This window comes from Macrobrachium rosenbergii, chromosome 10, assembly GCF_040412425.1.
Source record: "Macrobrachium rosenbergii isolate ZJJX-2024 chromosome 10, ASM4041242v1, whole genome shotgun sequence".
Taxonomy (NCBI): domain Eukaryota; kingdom Metazoa; phylum Arthropoda; class Malacostraca; order Decapoda; family Palaemonidae; genus Macrobrachium; species Macrobrachium rosenbergii.
Genome location: NC_089750.1, coordinates 68,041,635 through 68,050,462, shown reverse-complemented (window position 1 = coordinate 68,050,462; position 8,828 = coordinate 68,041,635). Strand labels below are relative to the sequence as shown.

Below are 8,828 nucleotides of genomic sequence, written 5' to 3'. Positions count from 1 at the left end.
AAATATGAATTAGTGATTTATTTGCTCTCTTTATCCTACCATATATATATATATATATATATATATATATATATATATATATATATATATATATATATATATATATGTATGTATATATATATATATATATATATATATATATATATATATATATATATATATATATATTAATGTGTGTGTGTAATGTTCAGCTGTGGTTTAAGTTTTTGTTATAATGTGAAATTATAGTCTTATATGTATAAATACATACATTCGTAAATATATGGATGTGAAACTGCAAAAACAAAGTTAAGGGCGTTTGAAGAATAGATTATTCGCAGGAGTGAGCCGGTCAAGTAATCAAAAATCTAATAATGAAATTGTTATTCATGATGTCATTTATAGGACCATTGCATTACAATTATTATCCCATCGTATTCTTAGTGCGGACTATATTTTAGCTTTATCGAAAGATTTTTACCCAAAAATATTTTAGACCCATAATAGGAAAATATACATATTCAGTAGATCCGCTTTTGCCAAATAAACCAATGGTCAGCCTTTTCACCACTCACTTTCACCAGTGTTCGCTAAAAAGTTTCAGTTCACGTAGAGCTCACTTTGTTGTCCTTGTTCCTCCGCCGCTTCTGGCTCCTTATCCGAGAAGGTAGTTTGTCACGACCAAAGCCATTGTCGTTGAAACTGTCTAAAATTCTTTTTTCTTTAATGTGTGCATAATATTTACAAGTTGCAATCGTTGCAAGTGCTTGGTAGTTGTAATGGACAAAGAGGGAAAGGCTATGAAAGGAATTATGGATTTCCAGTTCCAGCGAGTGTGTTCTTTGGCAAGGGAGCACAAGTGGTCATTAAGAACGCTGTGATATTGACGTAATGGCTATTGCTGATGCCGTTTCAACGTAGCAACAAGCAGGTCAGTGACACTTGCAAGTTGTTGTAATGTTTAAGCATGAACCGTTAGCAGATAGGTTATTGGTGTATGTGCCCGATATGTGGTTGTGGTAGGCGAATGGTCCTTGCTGTCTCTCTCGTGTGTGTGTGTTTTTTTTTATTCACAGTTTTAAAGGTAGACATTTGTCAGAAAATTTCCAATATACCTTTCATTCAGAAGTTGTTTCAAATTGTTGAGTTTCGTCCTGGCCAAGGCTTCTTGTGTTGGGGACGAGTCTGTTGAAGGATAGCTTAGTGCTTAAGAGTTTTGATGTCTCTTAATACTTACGAGCTACAGTTGCTGTTCCAGCGTATAATCTCGTTCACGCATCTTATACGTCATACCTACAATAATTGTATCTTGCCTAGGCCCTGAGCATTCATTGGTGAAATAAAGCTAATTGGGTATATTCTACTGTACTATAACCTACGTGATAGCTTCATTTGTAGTTGCCACAAGGCAAATGACCCAGTTATGCTTAATCCAAATTACTTAATCGGATCGGAGGTTGTTCATTGTATCTGTTTCTCCTTAGGCCTAATGTACCATTAGGCCTATTCTTTGTTGCTGCGGTGTTGTATGCAATTTTGTTTAAAGCTGACACAAGGGGTAACTCATTTCATTTAAAGCATTGTTTTACCATAAAACCATCCTCAAGATGTAATTTAATGGTACACGGAAGTGGGAAAACCATGGTACTGAATAGCACTGAATGATTCTTGCTTCTCTATTAATTGCCTAAAATTTTTTTTATATTATAGTCTAGCTATGATATTACAAGTAGAGCCCCGGTAACTAAATCATTTACCAGGAAGAACTGTGAAGCCCAGCATAATGCAATGTATTGAATTAATTGCATTAGTTAAGATAATGGCATTTCCAAGGAAAATCCCATGATATATATATATATATATATATATATATATATATATATATATATATATATATATATATATATATATATATATATATATATATATATATATATATATAAATGTGTGTGTGTGTATATTATATATATATGTTGTCGGACCCTGTTCTTTCCTTCAAAAGGGCCCAACACTAAGGTAAGCGCGTCCGGCGTAGGGCGTGTGGTAATTATTGTAAGTAGGAACAAGTGGCTCTTTAAAACAGTTATTCAATTGTAAATTACCGAGGTTAAAGGGAAAATGATTAATTGTTCCCGTTTCTTCTTTATTTGTGATTTTGTCTTACAGTTCCACCTATAGTTCTTAACTGTTTCTTAATGGTTCGAGACTTTAAGATAATGGTTTCGAGACTTTGAAATAATGGTTTCGAGAGACTTAACGAATTAGATTACGGGGACTATTGTTTGAGAGAGTCCTTCTTCACTAAAACACTTCTTCTATTTCTGTCTTTTCTGCTTCCCACACTTCGGAATAGTTCTCTCTCTCTCTATCTTCCCACTCTGCGGCTTTTCTCTCTGTCTCTCTCTTTTCTCTCCGCGACTTTTCTCTGTCTCTCTCTTTTTTCTCCCACCTTTTTCTGTCTCCTTTCCTGTATGCCTGTCCTTATATCTCCCATTTTCCCTTGTGTCAACCATGACGTCATATTCTGGGCAGGTACTGCTTTTCTGAGGCACCTCCTCCACTTGCTTCATTCCAACTTTTGGAGGTGTGTTTTAAGGAATTCCTGTTGATTATTGGGTATTTGGTCCTTGTAGGATTTCCCTAGGTCTCTGGCACTGATGGCATTTGATTGGCCAAAACATCTAGGCTTGACCTGTGGGCGTGGCTTATTTCCTTGGGCTATCCTCGAAGTCAAGGGGGGTTGAGGTTTTTCCCACACTCTTACTAACCATAAGGTTCCTTCGTAGGACCCTCGTGGATTTCGAAGGCACGGCCAGATGCAATTTCTCTTAGCGCCTCGTTAGTGCCGGTGTGTTCTTGAAGATATGGTTGGAGACTTGTTTTGACAGACTGGGAGAGTTATTGCGTTATGGTCCTCCGTACTGACCCAAATGGAAATAGGATATTTCTACTTGAAAAAATACTTTTTCTCTATTCACTGATACATATAATATATTATGTATATTATATATATATATATATATATATATATATATATATATATATATATATATAAATATATATATATATATATATATATATATATATATATATATATATATATGTTATATATATATATAATATATGTTATATATATATATAATATATGTTATATATATAATATATATATATATATATATATATATATATATATATATATATATATATATATATATATATAATATATATACATACATTCATTCATTCACACAGTATACTTCAGTTGTTTGTAAATGGAAATTGAATATTCTCCAAATTGATTGTGATACGCCTAAATACTATGTATGTGAGTTGAGTGGGCCTTACTCTTTAAGTTTAAGAACTTATTTTGGTCCATCCCAAACAGTCGTTTCCAGTATTGGTTATTTTATTTTGTGTGGATTGGTTTGAGTGTCAGTTTTAGAATATGGTAACAAAACAGACATACAGGTATTGAAATATGTTTTCCTGGTATTTCAGCCATATCCAATTCATTTTAGTTACACACAGGTTGCTGTTACTTTCGTCATTTTATAGTTTGAATTTTAAGGCCTCATCATTGTCTTTTTGATGGTGTAGTATTTTTTTGGTATTATTTTACTTATGGACATTAATTGCTTTCAACATAAAATATAGGTTTTTCTGTTGTATTATGATGTGATTTGAATGATTTTGAGGTTTATTTCCATCGCAAATGAATACTTATCCTTCCCCGGCAAATGATATATACAAAATTAATAAAATAACGACTTGTCAGAATACTGCAACCCCCCCCCCCTCTCCATAGATAATACGGCAAAACTGTAATCAGTAAACACAGTTTTGCCGTATTATCTATGGAGAGGGGGGTGCAGTATTCTGACAAGTCGTAATTTTATTAATTTTGTATATATCATTTGCCGGGGAAGGATAAGTATTCATTTGCGATGGAAATAACCCTCAAAATCATTCAAATCACATCATAATACAACCGAAAAACCTATATTTTATGTTGAAAGCAATTAATGTCCATAAGTAAAATAATACCATTTTTTTCTTAGGTCATCATTATCTTTTCAGTGTTGTAGTCTTTTTCATCATCAGTACAGTACTTCCAGATTTTGTATTTAGATTTCTTCCTCATCCTTTAATTGCCCTAATGCTAGTTTTTGTCTTTATGGCATGTTTTGGCTGAAAAATCTTTTTGTCATAAATTGTTTATTTTTGGTCCCAGTGCACCACCAAATGAGCTCAGTTAGTTAGTTAGTTATAAATGATTTGTTTAACCAGACCTCTGAACTCTTTTAGGGTTCTTCTCGGGCTGGGAATAAATGAGCTCGGACTCAACAGCATCAAGTAGTACATATTTGTTTTAAAGGTTAATTTTTTTGTTTACTCTTTGGATAATACCATGTTATCTTGTGGTATATTGTTTTATTATACAGATTTGTTGTAGAGTTGTTTCATAGAGGGATCAGGGAAGCTAGCTAACTTTATTGGATGGTCATTGCTAAACATGACATTTTTACATACTTCTGGGAGGTACAATTGTACAGTGTATAGTTTGGAATGTGTGTGGTGGTTCAGACCTTTTACTGCATAGATTTTGATGTTTTATGGTTTGATCAGATTTTGAGTTCATTTGATCCACATTATTAATTTTTAATCATTGCAACATTTGTTTTCCATTATTTCATTAACTTCAGGTATTTTACCACTGGCCTTTACTCTCTATTTCATTCTAATTTGTAATGACAGGTTTTGGGATTTTGAATTGATTTCTGTTATATTTAGAGACAGAATGATTTTTTCTGTACACATTTTTGGACAGTAATATGATGATTTTTTTTATGTTTCTATTTGTTTTCATAAACTGCTGTTGTTCTCTGCAGTTTATTTATGGTGTGATGCTTTGTAACTCAGGCACTTGAAAATTTTCCGGTTAGTACTGTATTTTAATTATGTGGTGATCAAATTTAGTTATTGTAGCTATGGTGTTGGACATTTATTCCAAAGGCCATCTTAGTAGCAAATAGTTCTTCATCCACAATGATTGATCATATCTTCTGTTCTATTTCTAGTGCTAGAAACCTTGACCAGTGTTCAATACCCAAAAGCCATCCCAATGAGAGACTACCATGTTGAAGTTAGAAGGCTTCATCATAGAATGTTCTGTGGTGAAGTAATGTGAGGTGAGAAGGCTCTCAAACTGGAGGACTCTCTTTTCTCCAGATTCAGATCTAAATATACCCCTTTTAATATGCTTGTTTTCCCATTTGTATGGGGTAAGCATGATGCCTTCTTTTGAAGGACTTTGATTTGACTTTGGGGTAGACTGTAGTCTCGATCGGCTGCCCTGCCTGTCATCGCTTAGACCCCAGTAGCGTATGTACATGTATTGTACCAGTCACCAGTTCCCTTTCTCCCAGCAGTGAGGAGTCGTTGCGCGGTTAGGGCGACAGTCAAGACGTGAGGTGTCTTGTTATGTTTTTAGATGATGTTGGAGTGGCCTTGTTTGTGTGTGTATTAGTCTGTAACACCCATTTGCTTTAAGCAAACCTATCCATTGGTTATATACATAATCCCGAGGTGTCTGCATGGATAGCAAAGTGTCTGCCTCTCTTGACTGGTTGGCTGCCGATTTGAACCCGTGACACAGACCTCTAAGAAGTCCGAGCTGCTGCTCTAACCAACCTGGCCATCGAGGCTCCAGATTCAGATCCAAATACTGTACTGTATTTCCCTTTTATCTTTCTTTTCTCATTAATGCTTCAACCTCTTTCATATCCAGATTTTTCCCCATACTTAAAGACCTCAGGTTTGTTAGTTATGAAAAATACAAATTGATTGAAAATTTGTCATATGTCAGCCATTTGCTTATTGGGTTAGATGTGGAACAAGCTTTATTTACTCTCTCTCTCCCCAATTTCTGGCCGAGCTCTCATCTAGTACTGTATAGGTCGTATCCCCATTTTCCATTTCTGGGCCATCATACGAATCTTTCTCACTATTTTCATGTCTGTATAACTTACATATCTGATCTGATCTGTTCACATGTCCAAAACCCAGTGTTTCCAATCTCTATTTTCCTGCAGTTGTTCACAATGTGTCTTACTTCATTTTTAATAGAATTGTCTTTCTGCTGTCTGGCCACAAGTCTTCAGTCTGTGGTAAAAATTCTCAAAATCTCCGTTTTGTCAATGGCCATGTCTCTGCTGTATATAGTAGTACAGGCCTTATACATGCATCATAATTTTTTCCTATTTTACTACTGTAATGGCATGTTTTTACTGTATATAGCAGTCTCTCAATCTCCATGTCATCCAGTCTGTTTTTTTTTTTTTCTACTGCTCTTTTAATACCTTCATCATAGTCCACTGCATCCCAAGGTAAGAAATGTTTACCTCTCAGATCAGCCTTTCTACTAAAAAAGGGTGTTCCACCTCCCATCCTGTGTAATTTGCTCTTCATTTGGTCACTAAAAAAAAAAAAATATTTTGTACAGTACTTTGAACGCCTGAGCATATCTTGTGAAACCATCTGTTACATTCAGTACACAGTACTGCGCTTGCTCCAACACTTTCCAGCATCAACATGGTCACTTCCCAGACTACTGTTTTCAGTGCCTTCTTTCCAGTTACATTAGCTTTGTTTTGCTCAAGTTAATTTTCAGTCCTCTCCTCTCCATTCCATTCTCCTACCTTTTAAACATTTCTATCTCTTTCCTTTGCCTTTTGTGTTCATCAAATGCCTTCTCCAGACCTACAAAATTTAATGTGGTATATTGTAATCCCTTCCTCATTACATGGTACTTTTCCTGGTATGTATTGCATTGTTACAAGACTGCCTCTGTTGTTAAACTATATGGAATGAAGCCAAACTTACAGTTATCAGTTTTAGCATCTTTCTCTGCCTTTCTGCTGGGTAAACTTACTAAAAATCAAGCAATTTCCGTGTAGTTTTGTGTATACAGTATCAGGTTTTTGTTATTAAATTCTCAATAATTGGATAAATTGGAAACCAAGATTCTCTCTTCAGTGGACCTGCAATCAAGAGCTGCTGTTGATTGAAATTATTGTGGTTTTTCTTGGTTATAGTTTTGTGGGTTTGGCACTTTGCTATGATCTTAAAAGAAAAATAACTTTTGCCTAAAATTTACTTCTTTCAGGTTCGACTGCTATGATCATATAAGGAAAATAACTCGCTCAAAATTTACTCATTTCAGGGTCGACATTATGGTCTCATGAGGCAATTGGTGACTGTTATGCCAAACCACCACCATTTCCAGGGTCTACAGAATGGTCTTCAGAGGAAACACTGTATTGTTGATAAATTGAACATTACCCTGGATCTAATGTTTAATTGCTGTATTGTTTCTTGTAAAGGACGTCCACTAGCTGTTAAATATTCAACCTATTTTAACAAGAATTAATGTAGAATCCTCCAAAAATATATCAATTACAGAATGGAAGCCTTTCAAGGTCCTATCGCATTTTGTCAGCTCACCTTATCACTGGAGCATTTATCTCGTCAGTAAAATTCCAGGTAAAGTTGGGACTAGAATTAACAAAGCATAGGGTGGTTAAAGTAGCTACTGTGAAGTATTGTACCTGTATTATGATATAACTGTTGGTACAATATAATGGAGTTCTCCCATATCCTGATATGGACAATTTATAAATCTCCTTGCAAGATTAAAATACAGATTAGTATTTAGAAATCTCTAGTGAACTGAATTGAATATAGAATTTGGCCAAAGGCCAAGCACTTGGACCTATGAGGTCATTCAGCGCTGAAACGGAAATTGACAAAAAGACCTAAAAGGTGCAACAGGAGGAAAACCTCGTAGTGGCACTATGAATAAATTGTTAGGAGAGGGTGGAAAGTAAGATAGAAGAAAGATAATATAAAGAGAAGTATGGTAAAAATAACGAAAAGGGTTGCAGCTAGGGGCCAAAAGCATGCCGCAAAGAACCGTAAGTAATGCCTACAGTGCACCGCATGAGGTGCACTGACAGCACTAACCCCCCTACGGGCTTCAGAAATCTCTAGGGAGGGGAGGGCTGGGTCCTACATTGCCATTTCATAAAAGCCTCAAGATAACCTAGCTTGTCCAAGTCTTAAAATTCAAGCCTCTTAAAGAGGACAAAGACTCTCTCGTAGATAAACAAAGTGAATTTCATTGTTAACCCAAAGGATGGTCCCCCATGAAACTAAAGATATGTGCATTGTACTTCATGACAGCAGTGCCCAACCCGAGACAAATTCCATTATCATTTACCATTTATATTCATTATTGTTAGCAACATACACTATCACCATGATTCCTGTCAGAGAAATTTCTTCAAATCATTTTGACAGATTCAGGAAACTTCCCTTTTAACAATAGGCTAAAATGAAACTTCATCAAGGAATGAAAAAATATGTATTAATCAGACTTCTTAATATTGTAATAAATAAAACACAAGGAATAACTAACTTCCCAATCATAAAACAGCACAAGTACACATCTATTAAGTAAAACATACACCTAAGCAATTTCTCCTCAGTCAAATGGTGTATCAAGGACAAAATGCCATTTCATCCACAGTGACAGAAACAATCACAGTACAATAGTGGAACCTTACAGAAGTCATACCTGGTCAAGTAAATACATAACCAAACTACACTAATCAAAGTAGAATTACGGTATCCATGTACAGCAGAAGTTAGTCCAGCAGTGCCTAATAATTATTTGTAAATTCAAGTTTGAGCATGAATTTACCATTTTCAAAAGCTAACCAAAGGATAATCTCAATGTTGAGGGTAATATCCTGGTAAAATAGTTATCCCTAATTAATGACCTCACCAGG

General features: G+C 35.0%; 1 long non-coding RNA gene across 1 annotated transcript; it reads left to right on the top strand.

Moving 5' to 3' along the window:
• The first annotated feature begins 770 nt into the window (after positions 1-770).
• Positions 771-7,439, top strand: LOC136842787 (uncharacterized). Its single transcript, XR_010854356.1, has 2 exons — positions 771-910; positions 7,202-7,439. It is a non-coding gene; the product is annotated as an uncharacterized lncRNA (long non-coding RNA).
• Positions 7,440-8,828: the final 1,389 nt, after the last annotated feature.